General features: G+C 36.3%; 2 pseudogenes; both read right to left on the minus strand.

Moving 5' to 3' along the window:
• LOC142644173 (alcohol dehydrogenase 1-like) overlaps nucleotides 1-16,162 on the minus strand; it is a 100,163-nt pseudogene that overhangs the window by 46,939 nt on the left and 37,062 nt on the right.
• On the minus strand, nucleotides 4,673-7,711 carry LOC142642297 (disease resistance protein RPP13-like; annotated as a pseudogene).

Below are 16,162 nucleotides of genomic sequence, written 5' to 3' on the forward strand. Positions count from 1 at the left end.
ATGAATGAGCAATTAGGAAAGTAGCGTACTTTGTAAACTTTGAAAAACAAAGAATGAATTCCTTGGTCAGCCTCCATGCTTAATTTGCTAACATGGCCAAGTTGAATGCATGGATGTCTCTAAATCCCATTCCTCCACTATCCTTCGAATTATACAATTTACTTCATTTAATCCAGTGGATTTTCTTCTCACTTCGTGTTTGACCCTACCAACATTTTGCTAATGCCGAATTAATATCATCACAAATTGTAGCTAGGATTTTGAACATGCTCATGGAGTAAGTTGCGATTGGTTATGCCATTATCTTGATTAATATCTCTCTTCCTGCCTTTGAGATAGTTTTTTTTTTTCCCATCCCATTACTTTTTTTGTAATCAGCTCCTGTAAATCCCTAAAAGTGCACACCTTAGATTTGCCTCCCACCATTGGTAGCTCGAGGTACCTTTCACAATTGGTCATGATTTGTGCTCCTAGCATATTTTGGATGTCTTCCTTCACCTGTTGTCTTGTGTTAAGGCTGAAGAAGAGTGTGGTTTTTTTTTTTTTCCCCTATTGATGGCTTGACCCGATGCTTTCTTATAAGACTCCAATATGTGAAGCAAGTTTCGGCATTTAGCAGTTGTTGTCTCACAAAATAGTAGGTTGTCATCCGCAAATAGTAAGTGTGAGATCTTGACCCCTCCATTACAAGACAATACTCCTCTCAATTGTTGGTTTTCCATGGCTCTCTGAATGAGTGAGGAAAGACCCTCGGCACATAGGAGGAATAGGTATGGAGAAAATGGGTCCCCTTGCTTGATACCTTGGGATGGTGTGATGAATCCCTTAGCTTCACCATTGATTAGAAACGAATAAGATGTAGTACGAACTATTTTCATGGCTAAGTTGACCCATTACTCTGGTAGGCCAATTTTTAGCATAATCTTTTGGAGAAACTCCCACTCCACCCCATCATATGCTTTGCTGATGTCAAGCTTCACTGCCAAGTGGCCCTTTCTTCCTTTTCTCCTATTTCTCATATAGTGGATCATCTCAAATGCCACTGTAGTATTATTTGTTATAATTCCATCAAGCACAAAGCACTTTGTGAGTTAGAAATTACATTGGGTAGAATGGGTTTTAACTGGTTGGCAAGGACCTTAGAGATAATTCTTGATACAACATTTCCCAAGCTAATTGGGTGAAATTCCGTGATATATTTTGGATCATTTTTTTTTTCGGTATAAGAACAACATGTGTATAATTCATCTTTCTTAGGTATTTGTCAATGTAGAATAGATAATACAACAATAGTAACATCGTGCCCAACAATATGCCAGAATTTTTGAAAAAGGAAAGGTGACATACCATTAGGACCCGGTGCTTTAGATGGGTGCATTTGGAAAAGAGCCATTTTCACTTCTTCCTCCGTATAGGGGCAGGTCAAAGATTGTGCCATACCTTCCATCACTACCCAATCCACAGATTCAAGTACAGCCTCCATATCCAATGAGGTGGAAGATGTGAATAGCTTTTTGTAATAGTCTTTTGCTATTTTGGAATTTTTATCCTCTTCAATGTGCCACTCTCCTTCCCTATCAAACAACCCCACAATGTTGTTCTTCCTTCGTTGTTGGGTCACCCTTTAATGGAAAAATTTTGTATTTTTGGTCCCCGCCAGTAACTAGATGGATCTCGACCTTTGTCTCCAAAATACCTCCTCATGGTGTAAGAGCTCGTTTATCTTCTTCTTTACACCTTGTATCCTCTCTACATTCTGTCCATACCTTGCCTCCATCAGTGAAGTGAGTTCTCCTTGTTTTTCATCAAGGCGAGTTCTAGTATTCCCAAAAGTGACATGGCTCCATGTTATGAGATCCATTCTGCATTTTTTAATTTTCTCAAACAGGTAGTACATAGGGCTACCGTGTGGGTGTATTTGATTCCATGCCTCTTAGATTATCCTTTCACAATCAACGTGGGCTACCCACTTCTCTTCAAACCGCTAGATTTTGTGTCATCTTTTCTGAGGTTGGGTGGGTGGTGCCATGTCCATCATAATAGGATCATGATTGGAATAGAATGCTGAGAGGTGACTCACTTTTGTTCGAGGGAAGAGCTCACGCCATTCCATTGTTGCAACTACCCTATCTAATCTCTCTTCAACAAATGCTTCCCCTTGCCTTCCATTCCTCCATGTGAATGGGTATCCACTAAACCCCATATCAACCAAACCACAATGGAGGAGAGTGTTTCTGAATTCCACCATGGCACCCATCGGTCTACTATTGCCACTTTTTTTTTTTTTTTTTTTCATCTGAAGCCAACAATTCATTGAAATCACCTAAACATACCCAAAATAGGGATGCTCGGGCATGTAGGTGTCTCATAAGTCTCCATGTTTCAGGTTTGAGTTCTTCCTCCAGATGGCCATATAATCTTGTTAGTCTCCATAACTGTGAATTTTGTGCGTGTACATGCATATAAATATGGTTTAGTGAATAGGTTTGTGTGTCCACCATCACCTCCACTCTCCAAAGTAGTGTCAGACCACCTCGACGACCATTGCTTGACACAGCTAGCATACCATAAAAACCTAATTCCCTTTTAATCGATTCCATCTCTCTATCAGTCAATTTTGTTTCCATAAGGAACAAAATTGTAGGAGCTTTTTTTCTCACCAATTCGGAGAGGACTTTGATTGCCCGACGGTTCCCAAGCCCCCGACAGTTCCTACTGAAGACGATCATTGTGATCGGCAGGACTGAGTATCAGCCTCTACCGTTGATAATCCAAGTTGTTGTTTTTTCTCCTCAAACTTGAACTACTTAGCTTCATCACTCCCATGGTTGTTGCTTTCATTTTGCCTCTTTGTGCCAACTTTGAATGGGTTAGACAAGGAAGGCTCAGTTTGTGTTTTGGCTGGGGGTGGTATGTATTTTTTTCGAATAGGCTTGGTGTTTGGTTTATTAAGTTGGTCATGTGAGGGTGGTGTGTCTAGGGTTTTGGATTTTGTTTGGTTGGCGCTGTATGTGATTGGGACTTTGTAAAGGTTGCTAGCTGGATTGTCGGTGGTATCTAATGGGATTTGTATTTGTTGTTGGTCCATATTTGGATGTTTCGGGCTAACGGGTTTGTGGCTGGGTTATTGTGGCATTTTGGGATTAGGTGTTTAAGGTTTTTGATTGCATAGGGTGCGAAACTGAAGCATTTAGTGAGGCCAGCTGTGATGACGTTCTGGGAGGGTTATGGGGTTTCATGCCACGTGAAAGTGGATTTATGGGGCGTGATTTAGATTGCGTGACATCCGGGCTGGCATTAACATCTTTTTGTTTCGGCAAGATAACGGTTTCGGACCCCATAGGCGTATCAGTTTCGGGTTGTGTTGTGGTGGTCTGTTGTTTTGCCCTTGGAGATCGTTGGTATCAGTTAGCAAGGACTTGTTCCCCATCAGCTTCAACCTGTCTTCCTCTAGTTCCTGCTCTGAGCCATTCCCCATAGGGTCGGTCTCCATCCTCAGCATTACTCTATGATAGACATTCTTTTTGCTCATGGCCTATCCGACCACAGTTAATTTACCACCCCACCAGTCTTTCATATCGAAAAGCCACGCGTGTCATCTCTCCTTTTGGGCTAATAACCGGACCTCCCTGCCAGAGTGGTTTGTCAAGTGGGACCTCCACTCCAATCCGCAAGAACCTGGCTTGGTCCGAGTTGAACGCTTTGCAGTCCACTTCCACCAACTCACCTATACTCCTACCAGTATCACTCCCAGCCTCTTCGTTAATGAGATCAAATGGCAGGCCCCATACTTGAATCCAAAAATGTTGCTTCGTGAATGTTACGGATCTGACGGACATCCTTTTTTCCCATCTTTGCAAGGCCAGGAGATGGTTGTCGAAACACCAAGGTCCGTTGTTCTAGACCCATATTAGTTAACTCTCCATCGAGAATTTGAATTGTAGTAGCCCCTCCCCCACTTCAATGATCTTCATATCATCACCCAGTTTCCACATCAACCGCAGCGTATTTTTTGTAGCCCTTATGTTGATTTGTTTCGGTGTGAAAAATCGCCTTAAGAGGCTTAGGGAGAATTTCTCTAAAATTTTGTCTCTCTTTACTACTCAGATTGACACAACCTCATCTTCATCCATAGTAAGCTTCATGTTCTGTATACGTTTGAGAACCTTGCCTTCCATGGTAAAAGACTTGTGTCTGCCTCCTTCCTATCTAGACAGACTAGCTTCTATTGGACACTCTTTGACTTCCACGGTTTAGGAAGAAGAAAAAAAGAAGTAGAACTCACACTAACGTGAGAAGTAAACTCACCGCTACTTAGATAAGATTAGATTATATATTAGATATAATATATATTTATATAGTATTCATTTGTGACGCACTTATAAGTCAACATATTATTTTTTTTTTTTTTTATTTGTGAGTACTAGTGAGTCGCCTAAACAAACACATAATATAATTAAGCCCAAACACAGACTTACTAAACATTTTAATTAACTTCCTCCAAACCAAAATGGATATATCACCATAAACATAATAAATTATTATATAGGATTTAAAAGAGGAAAAAAGAAAAAAATAGCAATAAAGGCTTAAAACCTTGGATAATTAGGAAATAAAAAATACTTTTTTCACACTAACTATTCTTATTCTATACAAAATTACAAATAATCCAAAAAAAAAAAAGCTAAAATCAGGGAATTACAGAAAAAAAAAAGAGTAACAAGTACATGTGATATCTTATCATACCATCAAAACACGAATGAACGGACAAAGCAAATGGTCACCCCTCAGGTTTCAACCCCGCACCAAAGCATAGCACAACTGATCAACTTTTTCTCAATTAGTTGTTGGGTTCAGAGGTGGATAGACATGGAGCTTACATCCATCCATCATCTGCAACTGTTGAAGCCTCTCTGCCAATTCCTGATCGGGATGTAAAACTTCCACATCCCGCAAGGCACTCAAGCACCATAGTTCGTCCGGGAGCATACAAAAAACCTCGCAACTTTCGACGACCAAACGTTGAAGGTTAGGCATTGCACCTTGCTCCATATTCCATTCTAAAACTTTCAGATTTGCCATTTTAAAGACTTCAAGTTGCTGAAAACTGCTTTCATCGCAATTGAGGATATCTAGGAAGCTTTGATCGGAAACTTTTCTTACTTTGAGTATTCGAAGTTTGGTAAGGCTACCCAACACTCGCATGATGGCTGGAGATAAGCCTGTATCTACTAAGGTTATTTTGGTGAGGGTCAAACAAATTGAAATTGAACTTGAAAACTCGTAAAGTTGATAAATCTTCAAAGTTTGTAGATGACACAAGGGACGGAGGCTTGACAAAATCCCTGACTCTACCCCTCTTGAAGAATACAATCCTAATTTTCTTAGGTTAGGAAATCTGGCCTTGGCAAAGTGACTCTCAGTGTCTTCATTTATAGCTATACCAGTAAGGAATTGAAGATTGGGTAAAGCCGCCGTTTTTTTTTTTAGTTTTAGGTAGAGATGTTGGCCCATCCATGTACAAATGTCTTAATCTTTGTAACTTCCATATCCCCTTGGGCAAGCATTTTGTTTTCATTGTAGAATTTCTCATGTCCAACGTCTCTAGATTCCAAAGGTTGCATATGGAATTTGGAATGACATGAAGCTCACCAGATGCGATGCTTAAGTACCTCAAAAGGACCAGCTTTTCAATCCTCTTGGGGATTAAGTAACAAATGCCCATATTACTAAGCTCTACCACCCGAACCAACTTGTAACTTTTACATAGCCATTTCAAGTAGCCTTTGTCAAGAGGACTCTGAAGCCCGACAGTTCCCCGAAACCCAAAGCCTATTACAGAACGATTATTTGAAGGCTCAAAAGGGTTAGAAGAAATGTATGGATGGTTGGAAAAGTGGATGGAAATTCTCCGACATTTGCTCATGGGTGAAACGTTAACATCTGAACGAACCTCTAGAAATTTCTCTTCAGCACTTTTTGATATACAGAGGTCTCGTAAAAGATCATGGATACGACATGTCTTGACTCCTCCATCTAGCCTTTTTGTTGCGATTTGAATCAAGCTCCGATCAATGAGTTCCTCCAAGTAGTCTTCAGCAACGTCCTCTGTATTTCTGTTCCCAATTTGTCGAATGAATCCCTCGGCTATCCAAATTTGGATTAGTTGCCTCACTGGTATCTCAAAGTCTTCTGGGTAGATACCAAAGTATAGAAAACATGGTTTCAAGCATTGGGGTAAGTGGTTGTAGCTTAGAGCCAATATGTCAATGCAACTTGATCTATCCTCATTCAGATACGAATTGACATGGCCAACATATTTCAACCATGTTCGATTCGTTTTCTCCTTATTGGTCAAAAGACCCCCCAATACCACAATAGAAAGTGGTAAACCGTGGCAATTTTTTACAATTTGTCTCCCTAGAGTTTCAAGTTCTAGAGGACATGTACATCCCCTGAACACCTTCTTAGAGAAGAGCTCCCAACTTTTATCTTCTTCAAGAAATGGGAGTTCATAAGGGGGAATAGGAGGAATACTATTATTAAGACTACTTGCATGTAATGCCACTTCTTTTATTCGGCTAGTGATCAATATTCTACTTCCATTGGAGTTAGTAGGAAAGGTAACACTTACCTCATTCCATGCCTCAATTTTCCAGATGTCGTCCATGACAAGTAGGTATCTCTTGTCTCTCAAGCATTCAAACAACAAACTTTTCAATTCATCATCATCCAAATCTAGCCATCCTTCACCATTCTTTCTGTAAATACCTTGCACGAAATCTGGCAACGATTTTTCCAACTTATGGTCTTGTATGTCTTCCAAGAACGCAAACAAAGCCTTTTTGCATTCTTCATCATTCATTGCCTTGATAGCGTTCAAGTCTTCAATTAATGTCCCTTTCAATTTATCTTTGTTCGAGCTATACTTAACTTCCAGACCGTGAAGTAATTCCTCTTTCAATTCTGCTTTCAAGATAAATTTTTTCAGTTTTGGCATTGGTGTCATACCTTTCAAAATTTCAAGCAACAGGTCTCTGATTTTATATTCTTGAGAGACATACACCCACCCACGGAAATCAAAGTAATTCTTGACCTGATTGTTGTTGTAGATCTTCCTAGCAAGAGTGGTCTTACCTAAGCCACCCATGCCAATGATTGAAACAACATTACGTTGCAAACTCCCTTCAAGAAGCTGCTTCACCAATACCTCAGTGTCATGACTGAAGCCCACCACATGATCTTCTTCAACATATCTCCTGCGTCTGTGCAGTATCTCCTCCGCTTCTGCATCTCCTCCAGATGATTCAGCTATTTCTACCCCGTACTTGCTCCTATTCTCGTAAATTTCATTGATGACATTCTTGATTCTCTCTATCTTGTTCGCAACCTTGTGAAGCGTGCTTGCTTTGTGAAAGAAATGGATTATGTTCCTGAGCTTGCTTCTCATCGCGCGCTCTGTCAAAGTCATGATGAATGTATCAATAACATCCTCAGCCTCATAGGCCACGTCCCTGATTTGGCTTACTACCTCCTTCACCAAGAAATTGTCATGTTGTTTGTCTTCAATATTTTGGAGGAAGACGCTGATCATTCTCAGCTCGTTGTGAAGTAACCTTACTTGATCCTCTACTCCACCTAGCAATTTTGATTCTTGGATGAGCAACTGAGTCAGGTTCGCCAAAAGGAAAGTCACAGCATTGTTTGCCATATCTGCCTGTTTTCCCACGCGCGAAAAACACAAATACTTGTACAACAATTACAGATATTTTCTCAGGGACGAAGGAAAGTGTGATATGTTGACTGCGTATGCAGACTTTGAAGGTGGAAATGAAGGGAGACTTTGAAGGTGGAAATGAAGGGAGGTGAGTGACAAAAATTATTGACTGGAACATTTTGTGGTGTTTTAGTTAGCTAATTAATAAAAATTAATAAAATTTATTGCCGTCAAATAAGATATTTGAAATTCAATCTCCCGTCTACACAAAAAATTAATTATAGTATTTTTGCTCTATAATAAAAAAACAATCATAAAAAATAGACGTCATAGATTAAAATTATCTAAAAATACAAAAAAAAAATGTCTATAATCTACATATAAAAAAAGACATTAATGGTAGGTATGTTATCATATTTTTTAAATTATTTTCACAATTATTGTTAGGACTTTGTTTTCTTTGTAAGCAGATGGTAGAAAGACGTTATCAAAATCTATATTAAAATGTAGAAATAAAAGGAAGCAGATAGGAACGAGTCATGTTCGTCAATAATAAATGATAGTACGAGCATGAGTGTATGACATCATATCACATACTATATAATAAAAGTTAGGCTTAAAAGTCGTGGTTGAGCCAAGTAGTTGCACTAAATTGCAGAAATTTTTTTACAATTTTAAAAAAATTAATATAATTTTTTTTGACTTATCTTCTTCTCCTATAATTTCTAAATTGATAAAAATCTCAATTTGATTACAATTCAAACTCTTATCTAATCCTTTTATTATTATAATTTATAAGTTGATACAAAATTTTAATTTGATTACAATTCAAACTCTTCATCTAATCCTTTTTTTTATTTAAATTATATTACTACATGTAAAAAAAAAAAAAAAACAAACAAAAAGGTTCTCAAAGTGATAGAGAAAACAAACAGGTTTATTCTTTGTTCTTTTTCTAAATTTATATCTTAATTTATAATTTGTGTTAATTTCTTAATTTTAAATTACATATGAATAAGCCTGATTATATTCTTTATATTGAATGTAAATTGTTGTTTATAGGTTTTTGGTTGTGTTATATTCTTCGGAAAAAAAGAAATAAAATAAAATAAAAGAGTTTATATAAATTTAGCAACAAAACTAAATAGATAAGCCTAAGAAATGTTTACTAATAATAGCTTTATCAGTAACTTTTTATTAACATGAATAAAAAAATAAACTTAACAGAATAATTTTCTAATTGTTAACTACTATGCGCTGATTTCTAACTACCAAAACCCACAATTAAAATACTAATCAGTATAGTTTCTCAAAAAAAAAAAAAAAAAAAACTAATCAGTATAAGATACCACTTTTCAAAGATTAATATCTTAGTTATTATATATATTAACGCTGACTTCTTCTTCTTCTTCTTCTTCTTCTTCTTCTTTTTTAAAAGAAGGGTTTTCTCCCTCACTGCAAAACAAAGGGATTATAACAAGAATTAGCTAGACATGAGTATGTCTACACCACCTCGATCTTTTCTACAATAAATGTTAAGTTCAGATCATTTTTCATGCATATACACACGCTACATGAAAGAATTATAGTAAGAATTAGCTAGACAGGGGTAAAACTACATCACCTCTTTTCTAAAATAAATGTTAAATTCAGATAATTTTTCATGCATATACACACCCATGTAGCATGCAACGCACATGAACTAAACTTTAAGTTTAAATATTAACTTTTATTTTGAATGCAACTGGTAGAAAGTCTTAATTAAATCTTTATTAAAATGTACAAATAACAGGAAGCAGATTGGAACGAGTCATGTTCATCAATAATAGTTGACAGTATGAGTATGACATAAAAAAATAATAATAAAAAGTGAGAGTAGGCAAGTGGTTATATTTTTCTATAATTATTTTCACAATTATTTTTATCAACTTTTAATATCACCCAAAAAAAAAATATTTTTAATGTAGCTCGTAGAAAGTCTTAAGTAAAATCTTTATTAAAATGTACAAAGAAGAGGTAGCAGATTGAACGAGCCATGTGGGATAAACAGTAATTGACAGTAATCAAGTTATTATATTTTTTTATAATTATTTTCACAATTGTTGTATGACTTCTTTTAAAATGTAAACAAAGAAGTTGAAGCGAATTGGAATGTGACTCCATCAGCTAATCTCCAATACGTATTAACAGTGTTCATAAAAAACACTTGGGAGCCATTTGTTTCGTCCTAATGTTAATTGCATTGTAATATTAGATTATCGAAATTTTTGATTTATAAAATCACATTATTGCAATATAATATAAGACAAGTCGCTAAGCCGTCCGATGCATGGTAAAACTATTAAAAGCGAGATCTGAAAGAAATTATTTGCAAAATTATGGTATTACAATGTGATGTGGGCTGATTTCATACTTCATTAGAATGTTTTAAAATTCATGTAATATAAGTACCCTCTAAAATAAATACTTAATAAACACTCTTTTTTTAGCGATTATTTTCTACAATAAATGTTAAGTTCAGATAATTTTTCATGCATATACACACGCTACATGAAGGAATTATATTAAAAATTAGCTAGACAGGGGTAAGACTACATCACCTCTTTTCTAAAATAAATGTTAAATTCAGATAATTTTTCATGCATATACACACCCATGTAACATGCAACGCACATGAACTAAACTTTAAGTTTAAATATTAACTTTTATTTTGAATGTAACTGGTAGAAAATCTTAATTAAATCTTTATTAAAATGTACAAATAACAGGAAGCAGATTGGAACGAGTCATGTTGATCAATAATAGTTGACAGTATGAGTATGACATAAAAAAATAATAATAAAAAGTGAGAGTAGGCAAGTTGTTATATTTTTCTATAATTATTCTCACAATTATTTTTATCAACTTTTAATATCACCCAAAAAAAATTATTTTTAATGTAGCTGGTAGAAAGTCTTAATTAAAATCTTTATTAAAATGTACAAAGAAGAGGTAGAAGATTGAACGAGTCATGTGGGATAAACAGTAATTGACAGTAATCAAGTTATCATATTTTTTTATAATTATTTTCACAATTATTGTATGACTTCTTTTAAAATGTAAACAAAGAAGTTGAAGCGAACTGGAATGTGACTCCATCAGCTAATCTCCAATACGTACCAACAGTGTTCATAAAAAACACTTGGGAGCCATTTGTTTCGTCCTAATGTTAATTGCATTGTAATATTAGATTATAGAAATTTTTGATTTATAAAATCACATTATTGCAATATAATATAAGACAAGTTGCTAAGCCGTCCGATGCATGGTAAAACTATTAAAAGCGAGATTTGAAAGAAATTATTTGCAAAATTATGGTATTACAATGTGATGCTGGCTGATTTCATACTTCATTAGAATGTTTTAAAATTCATGTAATATAAGTACCCTCTAAAATAGATACTTAATAACCATTCTTTTTTTTAGCGATCATTTTCTACAATAAATGTTAAGTTCAGATCATTTTTCATGTATATACACACGCTACATGAAGGAATTATATTAAAAATTAGCTAGACAGGAGTAAGACTACATCACCTCTTTTCTACAATAAATATTAAATTCAGATAATTTTTTATGCATATACACACCCATGTAGCATGCAATGCACATGAACTAAACTTTAAGTTTAAATATTAACTTTTATTTTTAATGTAACTGGTAGAAAGTCTTAATTAAATCTTTATTAAAATGTACAAATAACAGGAAGCAGATTGGAACGAGTCATGTTGATCAATAATAGTTGACAGTATGAGTATGACATAAAAAAATAATAATAAAAAGTGTGTGTAGGCAAGTTGTTATATTTTTCTATAATTATTTTCACAATTATTTTTATCAACATTTAATATCACCCAAAAAAAATTTATTTTTAATGTAGCTGGCAGAAAGTCTTAATTAAAATCTTTATTAAAATGTACAAAGAAGAGGTAGCAGATTGAACGAGTCATGTGGGATAAACAGTAATTGACAGTAATCAAGTTATTATATTTTTTTTGTAATTATTTTCACAATTATTGTATGACTTCTTTTAAAATGTAAACAAAGAAGTTGAAGCGAATTGGAATGTGACTCCATCAGCTAATCTCCAATACGTACCAACAGTGTTCATAAAAAACACTTGGGAGCCATTTGTTTCGTCCTAATGTTAATTGCATTGTAATATTAGATTATCGAAATTTTTGGTTTATAAAATCACATTATTGCAATATAATATAAGACAAGTCGTTAAGCCGTCCGATGCATGGTACAACTATTAAAAGCGAGATCTGAAAGAAATTATTTGCACAATTATGGTATTACAAGGTGATGCTGGCTGATTTCATACTTCATTAGAATGTTTTAAAATTCATGTAATATAAGTACCCTCTAAAATAAATACTTAATAAAAACTCTTTTTTTTAGCGATCGATTGCAGTGCTTTCCTTCCCCCCCCCCCCCCCCCCAAACGAAGAACATATGTTGTAGCAAATTTCTTTTATATAGGTGTATTGCAAATAATATACACATATTGTATTACACATAGTATTACATTAAGGATAGGTTGTTTGTTGGACAAAAAATGATGATTTTTTGCTCTGGAAAATTTCAGGGTCTGAAAACAACTGAAACTAATAATTAATTCAATTCTTCAATGAATCTGTTTGATTGCCAAATGTATATTAAGCAATCAGCTATATAAAATAAAACCTTGAACCAAAAGTGAACAACATAAATTCACTTTTCATGTTAAGCTTCACCAAGAGCCACCAATGGCAGTAATTCCTTCAAAACAGCGAGTATCTTAAACTCTCTCTTGCTTGGGTTCAACAATTTATATATATATATATATATATATATATATATATATATATATATATATATCTATATATATATATGATGAAGCACAATTTCACCTCGTCAGTATGCTCCTCATCAATTCGATGGATGAGATAATATCCTGTGTAAGAGAAAGCATCGAATAGATAATGGCACCGGTTTGGGGCCTGCCAAGGACCCACCAATGCTGAAGTTAGTTATAACTATTTAGGAATCTCAATTTTGTAGTGTGTAAATTGTGTCCCTTTTACCTATCTTTCCTGGCTTTATATAGCCTTATGCTGAGTTAATGCTCAGTTCAATGTTACACTGCAGCTCGTGGATTTAATGCTCAATGATGGCCATTTAATCCCCATATTTGATGTCTGTAACCGACCTTTAAGTGCACATTATTGGATGGAGATAATGGTCCCATGCCTATTTACTGCTTGATCATTGAATGTTGTCTAGAATTAATGTTCTTACACTCATCCGTACTTTTACTCGTCATTGTTATAGACAATTTGCGAGTTACAGACGACCATTCATGTGCTACTTGTCAGTTGCCCCCTTTATTCCTTTGTCGTCCTTTGCTTGGACGAACAAAGGAATATGGAAAGTTTTTCTTGAGCGGGTCATTTTATTCATGTCCCGAGATTATCGTTGTCGACGCCCAAGCCTCAAACAATTGGAAAACTGTTGGGCCTTCCTTTGACCACCCGCCGTTGCGACGCTTCCGCGCGCGGGGCCCGTTGGAGGCCCCTCTCGATAATTATGTGGTTCAACTCTGGGAGTCTCTCGCTGAGCTTCAAGTGCTCTCTCTCTCGGTGGAGGAAGGTTTTTGTCTACCTTTGGAGGTGTGATGGGAATCTTCGCTAAATTTTAGGTGATTACCAAAGGTAAGTGAAGTCGCCACCAATCATTGGGTTTTTCTAAGGTGTGATTGGTCACCTATTTCTAGTTGATTTTATTACCAATCCAAGGCTAAGAAAAATGACATTTTTCCTAATCTATTGTGGATGGAAAAAAATCTTGATTCTTGAGTCTGGAAGTTTGGTTACGTGTGGGGAAGGTGTTAGGCACCTCACAATGCCTATCCAAGGACAGTCCTTTGTTTTGATAAAACCTTAATTTTGGAGATTGGCAGTAAAAAACATGATTTTGGCATTGGCTTTCAGGGCTTTACATGCATGGGGGGCTTTGAGGTTTGGCTTTTGGATGGGTGTGGTCCCAATCTATGCTTTCCTAAGGTATTCGGGAAAAGTACCATATTTCCAATGCAAAAATTTGGCGGCATGTCACCTTACTTTCGCGGCTAAAATTAGGCATCGCTTTGCCTTAGGTGACATGGATTGTGACAATCACACTAGAAGGGGCAAGCAGGCACATATATACATACATCATGCACTATGCTTTGCACACAGAATAGGAAAGTAAATGCCTACATCCCTAGAGCATGACCCAAAGTATAGGTGCAGGAAAGTAAACAAAGGTCGCCATACTCTAGAGATGAGGACGAATGGTACATGACATGATATACCTAATACAACCCATCTAAGATAGAAATGAAGGAGGAAGGAAGGGGGTTTAAAAGAGTATATAACCAAATAGGAAAGGCTAGACCCCTAAATCTACTGAACGTAACCGCTTGGCTTATATCCATATGCTCACATCCTTGCCCTTTTTGCTTGCACCTGGGAGACCGTGCCCTAGCTCTATGTGTGTACATGCAAAGGTAAAGACAAGAAACTAGAAGACAAGTAATAGAAGGAAAAAGATGCAAAGAGCATGTGAAAGAGGCATAAAGCAGATATGCATGATAAACATAGCAAGCATAGCATATGACAAGAGACATGACGAGCCACAAGATAAACAAACAAACAAACAAGAAAGCAAGAAGGCAAACAGGAAAGCAAGCAAACAAGAAAGAAGACAAACAAGCAAAAAGGCAAACAAAAGGTGGTGTCCATGGGGGACAAATGTAGGTTTGGAATGGATGTCCATAGCTTCATTGTGTTGAAGTATGGACGACACACTAGCAAGCAAGACTCATGCATGGACATGTAAGCAAGTGTGTAAAGATGCATAGAAAGCCAACGGGTAGCACAAACAAGCATGGCGAGCATAACATCAAACAAAGCGGAAAGGGAAAGGGTATGAGCGGAGCAACCAACATCATGAAGATGCGTCATAGGCGATTACATCCAAACAAGGCCTCATGGGCATTGGATGTAACCAAACAAGATCAAGCCCACGAAGGGTGTCAAGCATGGCAAAACCTAGAACTAGAGAGGCTAACATAGAGTATAAAGCATAGAAGCAAGCATAGACATGCAAATAGGGGTGATCCAAACCCTTTTATGTGGGCCTTGGTGTATGGACAATGACAAAGACCATAGGGTCTAGATCGGGTCCTAACCATTAGGCCAAAACACAAGGAAATGTGATAAAAGGAACAAAAGGGCTACAATAGCGCATGGCATGACAAACAAGGCCTAGGCCTAAGCACATAAACAAGGCGTAAAGCATGCAAGCACATGAGAGATGGCATAAAGCATGTAGAATGCACCAATCTAAGCATGTAAATACACAGATCTACGCATATAATCATGGAGATGCATGTAGGCATGTGAATATATTTCTAAGCATTTAGATATAAAAATAAAGGCATGGGAGAATGCAAACCCAAGCATACAAGCATGTGACCGACACGGACATAGGCATAGGAGCATAGGACATGCATACAAACATGTAGATCTAAGCAAGACATAACCATAGACATTATATCAAGCATGTGGGCATGTAGACCCAAACATCAACACATAAGAAAGAAAGATCTAAACATGGCATAAAGCATAAAGCATGAAGAAAAGGCAACTAGCACATGAACAATTATGGAAGCATATGGAAATAAACCAAAAACATGCTAGAAGCAAAATAAAGCAAAAAGCATGCTAGATAAAGCAATAAATCATATTATTAAGGCAAGAGAAAGCAAGATAAAAGCTATATGAAGATTTAAAGAAAAAGGGGTATAGATAGTAGCTAAAAAACTACATCCACACCCCTTAAACCTCAAATCCAAGGTATGGAACCAAGGAGAGGAAGATGGAGGGTATGAACACTACCTTGTATTTTGGTGAAGAAAATAATCAAGAGGCTTTGATGTGTTTTTTTTTTTGTTTGGAAGAGAGAAGAAAAGCTTAGAAATCGTCCAAGCGGAGAGTAGGCATCCAGGAAATCTTTTTTTTTTTTTTTGGTCTAGAGGTGTCTGGGGCCTTTCATGATATCTCAACTGCTCTAACTCCGAATTTGACCCATGAATAGTTGTTGGACTGAGAATTTGATAATCTTCACAATGGTGTTGGTTTCAACCCATTCTAACGATCATATCAAAATTAGGGTTTTTGGGGTGCACTAAGACTCAACTCCGAGTCAAACTTGGTCAAATTGCCAAAAATCTTCGAGATGCTCGGGTTTGATGTAAAACTATGAAAAGTTCTGTTTTGAGGGGATTTTGACCTCATTTGACTTTTGGCCAACCCAGCGTTGACCAGGGGCGCTTTGGTCATTTTGGCTGAAAGAGGCACTTTGAGTGATTTGGTGTCT

Source organism: Castanea sativa, chromosome 7 (assembly GCF_040712315.1).
Source record: "Castanea sativa cultivar Marrone di Chiusa Pesio chromosome 7, ASM4071231v1".
Taxonomy (NCBI): domain Eukaryota; kingdom Viridiplantae; phylum Streptophyta; class Magnoliopsida; order Fagales; family Fagaceae; genus Castanea; species Castanea sativa.